Here is a 15,353-nt window from a genome sequence, read left to right as displayed (position 1 = left end):
GTGGTGGGGGCCTATAGTTCCAGCTACTTGGGAGGCTGAGGCAAGAGAATTGCTTGAGCCCAAGAGTTTGAGGTTGCAGTGAGCTGTGACGCCAGGGCACTCTACCAAGGGCAACAAAGTGAGACTCTGTCTCAAAAAAAAGAAAATTACAATACAAGTAGAATCAAAAGAAGACAAGGTATATGAGCAGTTATTACACTGGAACAGGTGAACTGCAAATAAGTGGTCTCTTTCTCTTTCACAAAGGTCAACTGTATGTTAGATTTAAATTTTTATTATGTTTTTAAGTTTTAGAAAGAGAGTCTTGTTCTTCCACCTAGGCTGGCATGCAGTGGTAAGATCATAGTTCACTGTAACTTCAAACTCCTGAGCTCAAGAAGTCCTCCTGCCTTAGCCTCCCAAGTATCAAGGACTGCAGGCATCAGCCAATGTGACTAGCCATAGGTCTAATTTAATTGTCTTTGCTCTTACATTTTGTCATAATGTGGATTTTTAAAATAATCTCAAGAAACTCTGAATTTCTGATCAAATTGTTTTAACATGATTATTCTTTTCTCAATTTATTCACCGTGAGTTTACCCCTTAACATCAAGTGCACTGCTTAGTATGTGCCCTCACTACCATCAAAGAAACTTTGGTGTGAGAAGTACTTGGACAATTTGACTTGAATGCAGATTCTCAGACATATACCTTAGCATGTCTGATTTAGTAGAACATAGTTAGGCCCTGGAAACCTACATTTCTAACCATCACCCAAGTGTCTTGCAGATCACACTGTTCTAGACTTGTGGTTTTTTAATTCTGCCTCCCCCTTTTTCCTTCCAAAACAAGGTTTTTTCACCAATTTTGTAAAAAAAAAAAAATGTCTGAATATCCTCCTTGTGGCTCTACCCACCAATGTATACAAACCACTTTAAAACAATTATAGCTAACTGGTCAACGTTTCTTCAAATCATATGAATTATGCCAAGTCTTTGTTTTGTAAGCTTCTAATTCAGTGCCTGGAATATAGCGAGTATATTCTCAATGAATGTGCATTTCCAATCCTGTGCATTTCCAGCAAGGTGACTTGTTGAGGACAAGAACTTTATTACTTCCTGACCACCCTTCTGAAGGGGTATGCAGGGATAGGAGGAAGAAATTGCATATATCTGATCATCTGGGCAAGTACGTGGGATAAATTCCTCCAAGAGGACTTGTTGAATCAAAAGCAATGCGATTTAATCATTGTATTGCCAAATTTCCTTTCCAGAATGTTGGAGCAACTTATAGTCTCATCAGCCTTGGAGAAGATAGCTCATTTTCCAAAAATCCTTAATAAAAGCAGAAATTATTGGGCCTAGCATGGTGGTTTGCACTTGTAATCCTAGCACTCTGAAAGGCTGAGGCAGGTGGATTGCTTGAGCTCAGATGTTCAAGATCAGCCTGAGCAAGAGTGAGACCCCATTTTTACTAAAAACAGAATAACTGGTAGGGCATTCTGGCAGGTGCCTGTAGTCCCAGCTACTCAGGAGGCTGAGGTAAGAGGATTGCTTGAGACCAAGAGTTTGAGGTTACTGTGAGCTGTGATGACTGCATGGCACTCTACTAGGGTGACAAAATTAGAATGTGTCAAAAAAAAACCTGTAATCAAACTTTAAAAACAATTTTATGGTTTTGAAATAATTTCTAACTTTGAGGAGAATTTCTTAAATTTTATGTCAAATTGAAAATCTCTTATTCATTGCTATGCTGCTATTAATTTTTGAAAAGTACAATCAATTGAAATCAGATTTTGTCTTAAGCAGTTATTAATTCTGCATAACAACATAAAATTCCATGAATATACTGCACCCTAAATGAATTATTTAACTTTGATTTTAAAATATACCTTCAGGGGGATAACATTTTCTTGAATCAATAAAGGCATATCAAGACAGAGCTAACACCTCTTTTTTTTTTTTTTTTTTTGAGATAGAGTCTCACTTTGTTGCCCTTGTAGAGTGCGGTGGTATCACAGCTCACAGCGACCTCAAACCCTTGGGCTTAAGCGATTCTCTCGCCTCAGCCTCCGGAGTAGCTGGGGCTACAGGCACCCACCACAACACCCAGCTATTTTTTGGTTGCAGTTGTCATTGTTGTTTGGCAGGCCCAGGCTGGGCTCTAACCCGCCAGCTCCAGTGTATGTGGCTGTTGCCCCAGCCTCTGAGCTACTGGCGCCGAGCCCTAATGTCTCTTTTTTAATATTTCTGTCATTAACTTTTGGGTATATCATTCCCTTTATGAATGAGTGATAAAAAGTAGAATAGGTCACTTGTTTTACATGGTGTGTGTGTGCAGTGAAACAAGAAGGCCATTCCCTTCACCTTGGCTTCAGGACAGCCACCTCTTGTGTCATCTTTACTTCTCTGTAGCATTTCCTTCTTTGACGCTCTGCCCTGTTTCAAGTGTAGAAAGTAACAGAAAACTTAAAAGCACTCAGCCCTCTGCAGTGTCGGGTAAGTCAGTCAGAAAGTAAGGAGTGGCTCTCCAGAGCAGGTGTGTAAAGCTGAAAGGAGAAACCTTGAGAAGTTTATTTTCTTTTTCTGTCAAATGAATAAAACCAGAACTTCAAAATGAACCAAATGTTCTTCAGTTATTTAACCTGTAACATTCAAATCAAAACAATATTTTTTAACTTCCAAGGGACCAGTGTGTTTTGCTCCTCACAAAATTGTCAGAAACCACTCTGCACATATTTGTTTAAAATTATAAGGCAAAAATGATGTAAACTCAAGTTTTTTTGGAGTAATTTACATGTTTCATATACTTCAGATATTTGTATGCAAAACAAAAGACCACCACTACTTCCTTGTATACATTTTTTGCACGAAGAACTTTTGCAATTAGTCCAAAAGCTCACTCTTCAAAGCAGAGTGAAAGTAAAGCACCTGATTGGTTCATAGAGGTGCTTTATAATGTACAGTGCAGAACACCAAGGGAATCTGCAATGAGAACCTTTCTGAGATGATCTCATAAGGCCATTTTCTGTGCAATTATTTTGGAAAATAACTTCCTTGTGACACATTTTCGACTATTTTGTATAACTGCTAAGTTTCTGTTTGGGGCCATGTCTTCTGAAATCCTTAAGACCTAAACTTGTGTCGTAGTTGCTCCAAGTATTGAGTGATTAATTTTTTCCTTGTTTTTGTTTTTAGCAATATAATGTGGTTCTACGATATTGAATTTTTTTTTTTTTATCAAACTATTGACACTCCTCTGGGCTGCTAAATGTTTTTTAAGCTTCTACAATCAACCTTCTCATTATATCCTCTACTTTTGCAATCTTACTCATTTTCGTGTCTTTTATTTTTATTTTTGTGACTGTGATTCCCAAATCCCATCTCAGTCCTAGAGCTCCAATGTGAACTTGTTCCTGAGCTATAGTTCGACACACCTTGCCTGCTGGACAGACCCTTGAGACATTTCACCACATTTCAGACACAAAACAACTCAGCAAGGCCTCCTCTCACTCTCACCCTCACCCTCACCAGACTAAGCTTTCTCTTGATTTTTCTGTTTCTGTTCAGAGAATTACTTATCTTTTCAACATTTAGGCTCTAAACCTTGAGTTCAGTTTTGACTTTTTCCTCTCCCTTTTTAAATGTGCTAATATCACGTATCACTTCTCTTCCCCATTCCTAATGTCATCCCCCCATTAGTTCTCATAAATATTGCCTAGGGAAAGGCTTCTTAATGTATATTTTTACCTTCTGGCTCTTCCTATTTTATGATAAGAATTTACAGCTAAAGCTAGAGTCTGAAGTTTGACTCTGATTTTAAGGCAGCACAGTCCAGAGGACTTGAGCCCCCAAATCTGGAGTGCTCTGAGTGTGGGTGATTGGCTGAGCTACTCTCTCATGCCATGATTTTTTTTGTGTATTGTGGAGAACAATAATGCCTACAAAGTATAGTTGTTGTAATTGAATGAAAATATGCACATGAAATGTTTATCCCTTGTGCTAAGTTAGCACTCAATAAATGTCAAGGGCTATTATTATCATGTCACTTTGCTATTCAGAACTGTCACTGATGCTATAATATCTGCCAAATGGTGCCGCTCTAACCTGCTGTCCTGACTGAATCCTGCTTACTCACGTCCATGAACTCACTTTAGTTGTGTGTGCTGACCTGCTCTCTACACACATTTCATGTATCTAAATGTTTTCTATCCTCTGGTTTGTTTTATAGCTATTTATTTAATTTCCTGACTTACACCAAGTTAAATAAAAAGGAGGGAAATCATTAATTCATATGTGAGCATCAGCCAGGGCATAGGAAACTCCCAGGAGCCAGGGAAGACATCCCTGCAGATGCTTACTCTGGCTGCACCTCTTTCTGTGCCCCAGCCTCATTTTCCACGCCACAGTTGACTTTCTCTGCTTTCCCCTGAGCAGTGAGGCAACTCTCAAATTTATACCTCCTTGTTCCATCCACTTAGTTTTGCACACAGATCAAATGACTCTGCATTCTAACCCCAAATTCCTAGGAAATACAGTTAAAGCAGGACTCAGTGGATCCATTCAGGTGTGGCAGCAGGTCTGGTCATTTCACACAGACATGGCTGCAGGCCCCACCCTATACATTCAGGGCAGTTCTAAGAGGAAGTCCATCCAGAGTAAGATGTACCAACGCCTGTGGCTCAGTGAGTAGGGCGCCGGCCCAATATACCGAGGGTAGCGGGTTCAAACCCGGCCTCGGCCAAACTGCAACCAAAAAATAGCTGGGCGTTGTGGCAGGCGCCTGTAGTCCCAGCTGCTCGGGAGGCTGAGGCAAGAGAATCGTGTAAGCCCAAAAGCTGGAGGTTGCTGTGAGCCGTGTGACGTCATGGCACTCTATGGGTGGCAAAGTGAGACTCTGTCTCTACAAAAAAAAAAAAAAAAAAAAAGAAATTTAATTTGCAGAGCGTGAGTAATATTTTATCATCTTTATATTTTCCTCACCATTCTTGCAACTGTGACCACCTAAATATGTATTTATTAAAAGATCTAAAAGTTTTCCCAGCACTCTGGGTGGCGGAGGTGGGTGGATTACCTGAGCTCACGAGTTTGAGACCAGCCTGAGATAGAGTGAGATCTCTTCTCTAAAACAATAGCTGAGCATTGTGGCGGGTGCCTGTAGTCCAGCTACTCTGGAGGCTGAGGCAAGAGGATTGCTTGAGCCCAAGAGTTTGAGGTTGCTGTGAGCTGTGATGCCATAGCACTCTACTAAGGGTCAGACCAAGTGAAACTCTGTCTCAAAAAAAAAAAAAAAAGGAAAGAAAGAAACAAAAAGAAAAGAAAAATCTAGAAGTTTCTATTGTGAGGTTGATAGAAACAATACTAATATTAAAAGTGAAGTTAAAGTTATAATTTGCTTTGTCTATAGTGAGTGATATAGATTTACTTAGAACCTACAAGACCTCATAATGCAACAGAAGACTTTGCTGTAAAGTGAAGGAAATACTTGAATATGTCATAAAAAGTAGCTTTGAAGAAATGCAGGATGCCATCTTAACTCATCTTTTTATTTTTTAATTTTTTAGAGACAGGTCTTGCTTTGTCACCCAGGCTGGAGGTGCAATAGCACAATCATAGCTCATTGCAGCCTCAAACTCCTGGGCTCAAGCAATCCTCCTGCGTTAGCCTACCAAGTAGCCAGGCCTACTGAAACTGGCCCCCATCCCTGGCTATTTTTTTTTTTTTTTTTTAGAGATGGGAGTCTTGCTATATTGCCCACACTGGTTTTGAACTCTTGCCTCAAGCAGTCCTCCCACCTTGGCCTCAAAAGTGCTGGGATTATAGTTGTGAGCCACAGGTTTTGGTCATTAATTCATCTTTAATAAGACTCTGTTTTGTATAAAGCTTTGTGGACCTTGGAGTCCACGATGAAAAAGACACTGATAGACTAGATTGTACCATACAATGATGGTATTAAGAAAATTCAAGGCCGGATGCAGTGGCTCAGTCTGTAATCCCAGATGTTGGGAAGACCTAGGTGGGAGGATCCCTTGAGCTTAGGAGTTCGAGACCAGCCTGTGCAAGAACAAGACCTCATCTCTATTAAAAGTTGAAAAATGAGCCAGGCATTGTGGTGAGTACCTGCAGTTGCAGCTAGTGGTGAGGCTGAAGCAAGAAGATTGCTCAAGCCCAAGAGTTTGAGGTTGCTGCAAGCTATGATAATACAACATTCTACCCAAGGCAACAGAGTGAGAATCTATCTTTAAAAAAGAGAGAGAAAAGAAGAGAAAAAAACAGAAAAAGAAAGCAAGATATATATTAGTTTTCTAAAGCTGCTACAACAAAGTAACACAAATTGTGTGGCTTAAAACAACAGAAATTGGGGGCGGAGACAAGATGGCTGCCTGAAGCCAGCTTTCCACAGAGGCTCCTGTCCAGAAGGAGAGTTAAAGGACAGAAATTTAGCAAGTAACCTGGCAGGTTAGAGCTGCACCAAGAGAGAAGGTTGAAGAATGCACATCAACCATGCTGAGGCGAGCTGCGACCCCAAGGATACAAACAAAAGGTACAAAATCCATCACAAGTGGACGGGAGTCTCCTCCCCCATGAGAATGGCTCGGAGTACCCCATAAACAAATGAGCAGAGTTCAAAAGCCCTCCCATTATACTCCACAGGAGAGAGCCTCTAAAAACTGGACCTACTTCCCCTACTAGGGTGCCATGGTGCTCTCCTGCCAGGCATAAAATTGTGTAAAACTGTATATATTCTCCACCTGCAATTCTGAGCTCCCAGCACTCTCCTCAATTCTCACTCTGAGGTCTGGAGGCCTGTCCCCCAGGAATCCAGATTCTTGGGTGATTTCTGGAGGGGTATGGACAGGGCCTGGACTGCTGCTGATTCTGCAGCACAGGAGTGAGGAGAGGATGGTTGGCTGAGAGGGAACCACGCCAGAGTGGTGGTGCCCTGAGGTGCAGAGCAGCAGCCGTTTTTGGCAACAATAGGGCTCACCCCTGGATATTCTGGAGTCACACCCCCTGTCTCTCTGGGCAACCAGAGGAGGCTGGGCATCTTCTCAGGTGGCAACCACCGGCAGAACATATTTGGGACAGAAACACAGGCTCCATGAGTAAAGGGTTTGCCTGAGGTGGTACCGGCCTGGGTGGAGCGGGGGACTAGAAAATGCATGCACAGTGCCAGCTGACTCCCAGGGACTGCTGACCCAGAGGCTGACCCAGAGGACCAATTTATTGAGCCTAAGACTCACTCAGCCCTCAGGGGATCATCAACCTAGACAAAGGAGGGCAGGAGGCTAGAACTGACAGCTAACTGTGCTGCAAATACAAACCTGCAGGAGCAAAGACAGGGCTGGAGGTGCAGGTTCTGTGAACACAAAACAGCTTTTCTTCTGCAGGGGAATTTAGCTGGGACAGAAACAAATTCTGCAAAGTTGTTCTGTTCTGTCAGTAACATCAATCAGGTGCGGGCTGGAACTGAGAGAACACCCCTCAGCCTCCATCAAGTGCCCAAGATTGTCAGGCCTCACCTCCCCCTGCCAGATAGAGGCAGAGGGCAGCAGCCTGGCTGAGAAGACATAGATTTCCTTGTGATTCAGGCAGGTACAAACTCCTGGAGTAACTGCTCATTGGAGGCAACTGGGTCACAGCCCTGTGGGGTTATCAGTGACTGAGTGTGACAGAGGTGAAAGGTGGGGAAGGAGGCATCAACCTTCCCAGACTAATCTATTTGCTAGGTGGGTCCTCCTGACCTCACAGAACACTGGAGCGAGTCATATTTGAGTTGTCAGCAGACCCCTGTGATCTAGTTGCCAGAGACCTTTTGAACTCTCCCACCTGAGACAGGCACTGACTGAGACAATTGATTTGGACCTTTTGAACTGAGCCAATCACCCAAGGAATATCCAAGTGGTGCCCTGGGTGTGTGGTTGTAGGAAGGTTTGATTTTCCTTTTCCAATTGTTACCTGTGGGGGGCAGGGTGACTTAATTGCTGGTATTTCTCCACAGCTGAGACTTCAATCCAGAGTAACTATTTCACTAGGGTCAGACAGAGACCAGCTGAAAACAGGACAGAACCACTTAGCCCCACCACACCAAACAGGTTCCCAGTTTCTCAGGCCGTAGCACTGTATGGGTCCTCGGCAAAGCTCGATGGGAAAAGTCAAATGGTGTAAAATAATAATAGGGTGAAATGATCAGGAAAAACTCTGGTAACATGAATAACCAGAGTAGATCAACCCCCCTAAGGAAAGATATGGCAGATGTAACTGAAGATCCCGTTCATAAACAACTGGCCAAGATGTCAGGAATTGAATTCAGAATTTGGATTGCAAACAAGATTAATAGAATGGAGGTTGGAGGAGGAATTTGAGGAGGAATTCAAAAGTTGGAATTAGAAATCTGAGGAGAAATTCAAAAGTTCTCTCAAGAATTCAATGAATTTAAAGACAAAACCACCAAAGATTTTGACCTCTTGAAGCAAGAATTTGCAGTCCTCAAAGATCTGAAAAATACAGTAGAATCCCTCAGTAACAGAGTGGAGCAAGCAGAAGAAAGGATTTCTGACATTGAAGACAAAGCTTTTGAATGCTCCCAAACTCTCAAAGAGAAAGAGAAATGGAGAGCAAAAATGGATCATTCTCTCAGAGAGCTCTGGGATAATTCGAAGAAGGCTAATATCTGCCCCTTGGAATCCCTGAAAGCGATGAAGTGGCTTCGCAAGGCACAGAGCCCTTCTCCATGAAATTATGAAAAAGAATTTTCCAGACATGCCAGGAGATGCTGAGATTCAGATAGCAGACAGTTTCAGAACCCCAGCATGATTCAAGCCGAATAAGGTATCCCTCAGGCACATCATAATTAACTTCACTAAACTTAATATGAAGGAGAAAATTCTGAAAGCAGCCAGAAGTAAGAAAACCATTACCTACAAAGGGAAGAATATTAGAATGACTGCAGATCTCTCTGCTGAAACTTTTCAAGCCAGAAGAGGGTGGTCATCGACTTTTAATCTCCTAAAACAAAATAACTTTCAACCCCAGATCCTGTATCCAGCTAAACTGAGTTTCACTTATGATGGAGAAATTAAATACTTTAATGACATTCACATGTTGAAGAAATTTGCCATAACCAACCCAGATCTTCAGTATATTCTCAGACCTACCCTCCATAATGGCCAGCCCAATCCTCTACACAAAAGTAAACTCACTCAGAAACTTTTGATCAAACTCCAACTTCCACAGTGGTGAAAGGATTAAAAATGTCCACTGGACTTTCGAAAAACTCAATACCCCAAATTTTGCCAGACTTGTCAATATTCTCCATTCATGTGAATGGCTTAAACTGTCCTCTAAAGAGACACAGGTTGGCTGACTGGATACAAAAACTGTGGCCAGATATCTGCTGCATACAAGAATCACATCTTACCTTAAAAGATAAATATAGACTCAAGGTCAAAGGATAGTCATCCATATTTCAGGCAATTGGTAATCAGAAAAAAAGCAGGTGTTGCAATTCTATTTGCAGATACATTAGGCTTTAAACCAAGAATGGTCACTTCATATTTGTTAAGGGTAATACTCAATATGTGAGATTTCAATTATTAATATTTATGCACCCAACCAGACTGTGCCTCAATCTATAAGAGAAACTCTAACAGACATGAGCAACTAGATTTCCTCTAGCCCCATAATAGTTGGAGATTTTAATACTCCTTTGGCAGTGTTGAATAGATCCTCCAATAAGAAGCTGAGCAAACAAATTTTAGATTTAAACCTAAGCAGCCAACGTTTGGACTTAGCAGACAGCTACAGAACATTTCATCCAACAAAACTGAATACACATACTTCTCATCAGCCCATGGAACATACTACAAAATTGATCACATCTTAGGTCACAAGTCTAACCTCAGCAAATTTAAAGGAATAGAAATTATTCCTTGCATCTTCTCGGACCACCATGGAATAAAAGTTGAACTCAGTAACAACAGGAATCTGCATACTCATACAAAAACATGGAAGCTAAATAACCTTATGCTGAAAGATAGCTGGGTCATAGATGAGATTAAGAAAGAAATTGCCAGATTTTTGGAACAAAACGAGAATGAAGACATGAATTATCAGAACCTCTGGGATACCGCAAAGGCAGTCCTAAGAGGGAAATTTATAGCACTGCAAGCCTTCCTCAAGAGAACGGAAAGAGAGGAAGTTAACAACATAATGGGATATCTCAAGCAACTGGAAAAGGAAGAATATTTCAACCCCAAACCCAGTAGAAGAAAAGAAATAACAAAAATTAAAGCAGAATTAAATGCAATTGAAAACAATAGAATTATACAACAGATCAACAAATCAAAAAGTTGGATTTTTGGAAAAGGTTAATAAAATAGATAAACCTTTAGCTAACCTAACCTGGAAAAAAAGAGTAAAATCTCTAATTTCATCAATCAGAAATAACAAAGATGAAATAACAACAGACTCCTCAGAAATTCAAAAAATCTTTAATGAATATTACAAGAAACTTTATTCTCAGAAATATGAAAATCTGAAGGAAATTGACCGATACTTGGAAGCACGTCACCTTCCAAGACTTAACCAGAAACAAGTGGAAATGTTGAAGAGGCATATTTCAAGTTCTGAAATAGCATCAACCATACAAAATCTCCCTAAAAAGAAAAGCCCGGGACCAGATGGCTTCATGTCAGAATTTTACCAAACCTTTAAAGAGGAACTAGTACCTACATTACTCAACCTGTTCCAAAATATACAAAAAGAAGGAAGACTACCCAACATGTTCTATGAAGCAAACATCATCCTCGTCCCCAAACCAGGAAAAGACCCAAAAAGAAATGAAAATTATAGACCAATATCACTAATGAATATAGATGCAAAAATATTCAACAAGATCCTAATAAACAGAATCCAGCAACACATCAAACAAATTATACATCATGACCAAGTCAATTTTATCCCAGGGTCTCAAGGCTGGTTCAATATACGTAAATCTATAAATATAATTCAGCACATAAACAAATTAAAAACCATATGATTCTCTCAATTAATGCAGAAAAAGCTTTTGATAATATCCAGCATCCCTTCATGATCAGAACACTTAAGAAAATTGGCATAGAAGTGACATTTCTTAAACTGATACAGTCCATCTACAACAAACCCACAGCCAATATCGTATTGAATGGAGTTAAATTTAAATAATTTCCACTCAGATCAGGAACCAGACAAGATTGCCCATTTTCTCCACTGCTCTTTAACATTGTAATGGAAGTTTTAGCCATCACAATTAGGCAAGAAAATGTGATCAAGGGTCCCTATCCATATAGGGTCAGAAGAGATGAAACTTTTGCTCTTCGCAGATGATATGATTGTATATATGGAAAACACTAGAGATTCTACTACAAAACTCTTAGAAGTGATCAAGGAATATAGCAGCATCTCAGGTTACAAAACCAACATTCATAAATCGGTAGCCTTTATATATACCAACAATAGTCAAGCTGAAAAAACATTTAAATATTCTATTCCATTCACAGTAGTGCCAAAGAAGATGAAACATTTGGGAGTTTACCTACCAAAGGATGTGAAACATGAAACTCTAAGAAAAGAAATAGCTGAAAGGGTAGCACCTGTGGCTCAGTGGGTAAGGTGCCAGACCCATATACTGAGGGTGGCGGGTTCAAACCTGGCCCTGGCTGAACTGCAACAAAAAAATAGCCGGGTGTTGTGGCCGGCACCTGTAGTCCCAGCTACTTGAGAGGCTGAGGCAAGAGAATCGCTTAAGCCCAGGAGTTTGAGGTTGCTGTGAGCTGTGTGATGCCACGGCACTCTACCTAGGGCCATAAAGTGAAACTCTGTCTCTACAAAAAAAAAAAAAAAAAAAGAAAGAAAGAAAAGAAATAGCTGAAAATGTTAACAAATGGAAAAACATACCATTTTTCCATTGGTATGGGAAGAATCAACATTGTTAAAATGTCCATATTACCCAAAATAATATACAATTTTAAAGCAATCCCTATTAAAGCTTCACTGTCATACTTTAAAGATCTTGAAAAAATAATACTTCGTTTTATATGGAATTAGAAAAAACCTGAATAGCCAAGACATTACTCAGAAATAAATACAAAGCAGGAGGAATCACGGTACCGGACTTTAGACGATACTATAAATCCATAGTGATCAAAACTGTTACCAAAACAGAGAGGTAGATTTCTGTAACAGAATAGAGAACCAGGAGGTGAACCCAGCTACTTACCGTTATTTGATCTTTGACAAGCCAATTAAAAACATTCAGTGGGGAAAAGATTCCCTATTTAGCAAATGGTGCTGGGTGAACTGGCTGGCAACCTGTAGAAGACTGAAACTCGACACACACCTTTCACCATTTACTAAGATAGACTCCCACTGGATCAAAGATTTAAACTTAAGACATGAAACTATAAAAATACTAGAAGAGAGTACAGGGAAAACTCTTGAAGAATTCGGTCTGGGAGAGTATTTTATGAGGAGGACCCCCCTGGGCAATTGAAGCAGCTTCAAAAATACACTACTGGGACCTGATCAAACTAAAAAGCTTCTGCACAGCCAAGAACACAGTAAGTTAAGCAAGCAAACAGCCATCAGAATGGGAGAAGATATTTGCAGGTTATGTCTCCGACAAAAGTTTAATAACCAGAATCCACAGAGAACTCAAACGCATTAGCAAGAAAAGAACAAGGGATCCCATTGCAGGCCGGGCAAGGGACTTGAAGAGAAACTTCTCTGAAGAAGACAGGCACATGGCCTACAGACATATGAAAAAATGCTCATCATCCTTAATCATCAGAGAAATGCATATCAAAACTACTTTGAGATATCATCTAACTCCAGTAAGATTTGCCCATATCACAAAATCCCAAGACCAGAGATGTTGGCGTGGATGTGGAGAAAAGGGAACACTTGTACACTGCTGTGGGAATTCAAATTAATACATTCCTTTTGGAAAGATGTTTGGAGAACACTTAGAGATCTAAAAATAGATCTGCCATTCAATCCTATTATTCCTCTACTAGGTATATACCCAGAATACCAAAAATCACATCATAACAAAGATATTTGTACCAGAATGTTTATTGCAGCCCAATTCATAATTGTTAAGTCACGGAAGAAGCCCAAGTGCCCATCGATCCACGAAAGGATTAGTAAATTGTGGTATATGTACACCATGGAATGTTATGCAGCCTTAAAGAAAGATGGAGACTTTACCTCTTTTATGTTTACATGGATGGAGCTGGAACATATTCTTCTTAGTAAAGTATCTCAAGAATGGAAGAAAAAGTATCCAATATACTCAGCCCTACTATGAAACTAATTTATGGCTTTCACATGAAAGCTATAACCCAGTTATAACCTAAGAATAGGGGGAAGGGAGAAAGGGAGGGAGGCAGAGGGAGTGTTGATTGGTTGGATTACACCTGCGGTGCATCTTACAAGCGTATATGTGAAACTTAGTAAATGTAGAATGTAAATATCTTAACACAATAACTAAGAAAATGCCAGGAAGGCTATGTTAACCAGTGTGATGAAAATGTGTCAAACGGTCTGTAAAACCAGTGTATGGTGCCCCATGATCGCATTAATGTACACAGCTATGATTTAATAATAAAAAATAAATAAATTAAAAAAAAAGAATGGAAGAAAAAGTATCCAATGTACTCAGCCCTACTATGAAACTAATTTATGGCTTTCATACGAAAGCTATAACCCAGTTATAACCTAAGAATATTGGGGAAGGGGGAGGAACAGGGGAGGATGGGCAGAGGGAGGGCTATTGGTGGGATTACACCTATGGTGCATCTCACAAGGGTACATGTGAAACTTAGTAAATGTAGAATATAAATGTCTTAACACAATAAGTAAGAAAATGCCAGGAAGGCTATGTTAACCAGTGTGATGAAAATATGTCGAATGGTCTATAAAACCAGTGTATGGTGCCCCATGATTGCATTAATATACACAACAATGATTTAATAATAAAATAAAATTAAAAAAAAACAGAAATTTATTGTCTCACAGTTCTGGAGGCTAAAAATCTGAAATCAAGGTATCAGTAGGGCCAAGTATCCTCTGAAGTCTGTAGGAGAGATTCATTCCTTGCCTGTTCTTGACTTCTGATGATGATGGTCAGTTTTTATGTTGTTTGCTTTGTAGCTGTGGCATTCAAGTTTCTGCCTTTTTTGTCACACTCTTCCTGTGGGTCTATGCAGCATTTTTCCATGGCTGATATGTCATACGGTATTTTCCTCTCTTTATGAGACCCATCAAATGACCTCATCTTAACTTAGTTGTATCTGCAAAGACTTTAGTTTCAAATAAAATCACATTCACAGGTATCAGGGTTTAGAACTATAGCTTGGCTTTCTGTAGGACACAATCCACCTCATAACAAATTGTGATCTACAAAGAGATCGTTTGAAGTTGAAATATATTTTAGTCCAAAAATGAGTGCAGGAGGATATGATAAATGATAATAAATACTGGAGTGCCATGGTAGTCAGAATAAGAGTTCCTCATAGATGTCTACATCCTAATCCTTGGAATCTATAAATATATTAGGTTACATGGCAAGGGAGAATAAGAATCACAGATAAAATTAAGATTGCAGATGGAGCTGGTCTAGGTGGTTCACCCCTGTAATCCCAGCATTCTGGGAGGCTGAGATGGGTGGATTGGGTGAGCTCATGAGTTTAAGACCAGCCTGAGCAAAATGGATATCGTATCTCTACTATAAATAGAAAAATTAGCTGAGCGTTTAGGTGGGCATGTGTAATCCCAGCTACTCAGGAGGCTGAGGCAAGAGGATTGCATGAGCCCAAGAGTTTTGAGGTTGCTGTGAGCTGTGACACCATGGCACTCTACTGAGGGTGACAAAGTGAGACTCTGTCTCAAAAAAAAAAATAACCTGTAAGATAGCAAATTTGTATTGTTTTAAGCCACTACATTGGAGAATTGTTATTCGTGTGTAGAGGGAATCATAGGAAACTAATATGTGTTGTAAAAGGAAAGAAGATATTCTTTAAACTGATTAATTTTAGCATAATTAAGAACAACTTGAAACTTTAAAATGAGGATATTTAGGATAGATTTAGAAAAAATAATTTGAGTCATGTAACAATTTATCAAAATCAGCTGCTAATGTTACTGCTAGAAGTAAAAGCATTAAATGGACAAGAGATTCTTTTTTTTTTTTTTTTTTTTCTGAGACAGAGTCACCCTGGGTAGAATGTCATGGAGTCATAATAGCTCACAGCAACTTCCAACTCTTGGGCTCAAGCAATCCTCTTGCCTCAGTATTTTTTTTTTTTTGTATTATTAGTAGAGACAGGGCCTCAT

Source organism: Nycticebus coucang, chromosome 5, assembly GCF_027406575.1.
Source record: "Nycticebus coucang isolate mNycCou1 chromosome 5, mNycCou1.pri, whole genome shotgun sequence".
Lineage (NCBI taxonomy): Eukaryota > Metazoa > Chordata > Mammalia > Primates > Lorisidae > Nycticebus > Nycticebus coucang.
The sequence above is the reverse complement of the archived record's forward strand: the minus strand, read 5'-3'. Positions refer to the sequence as shown.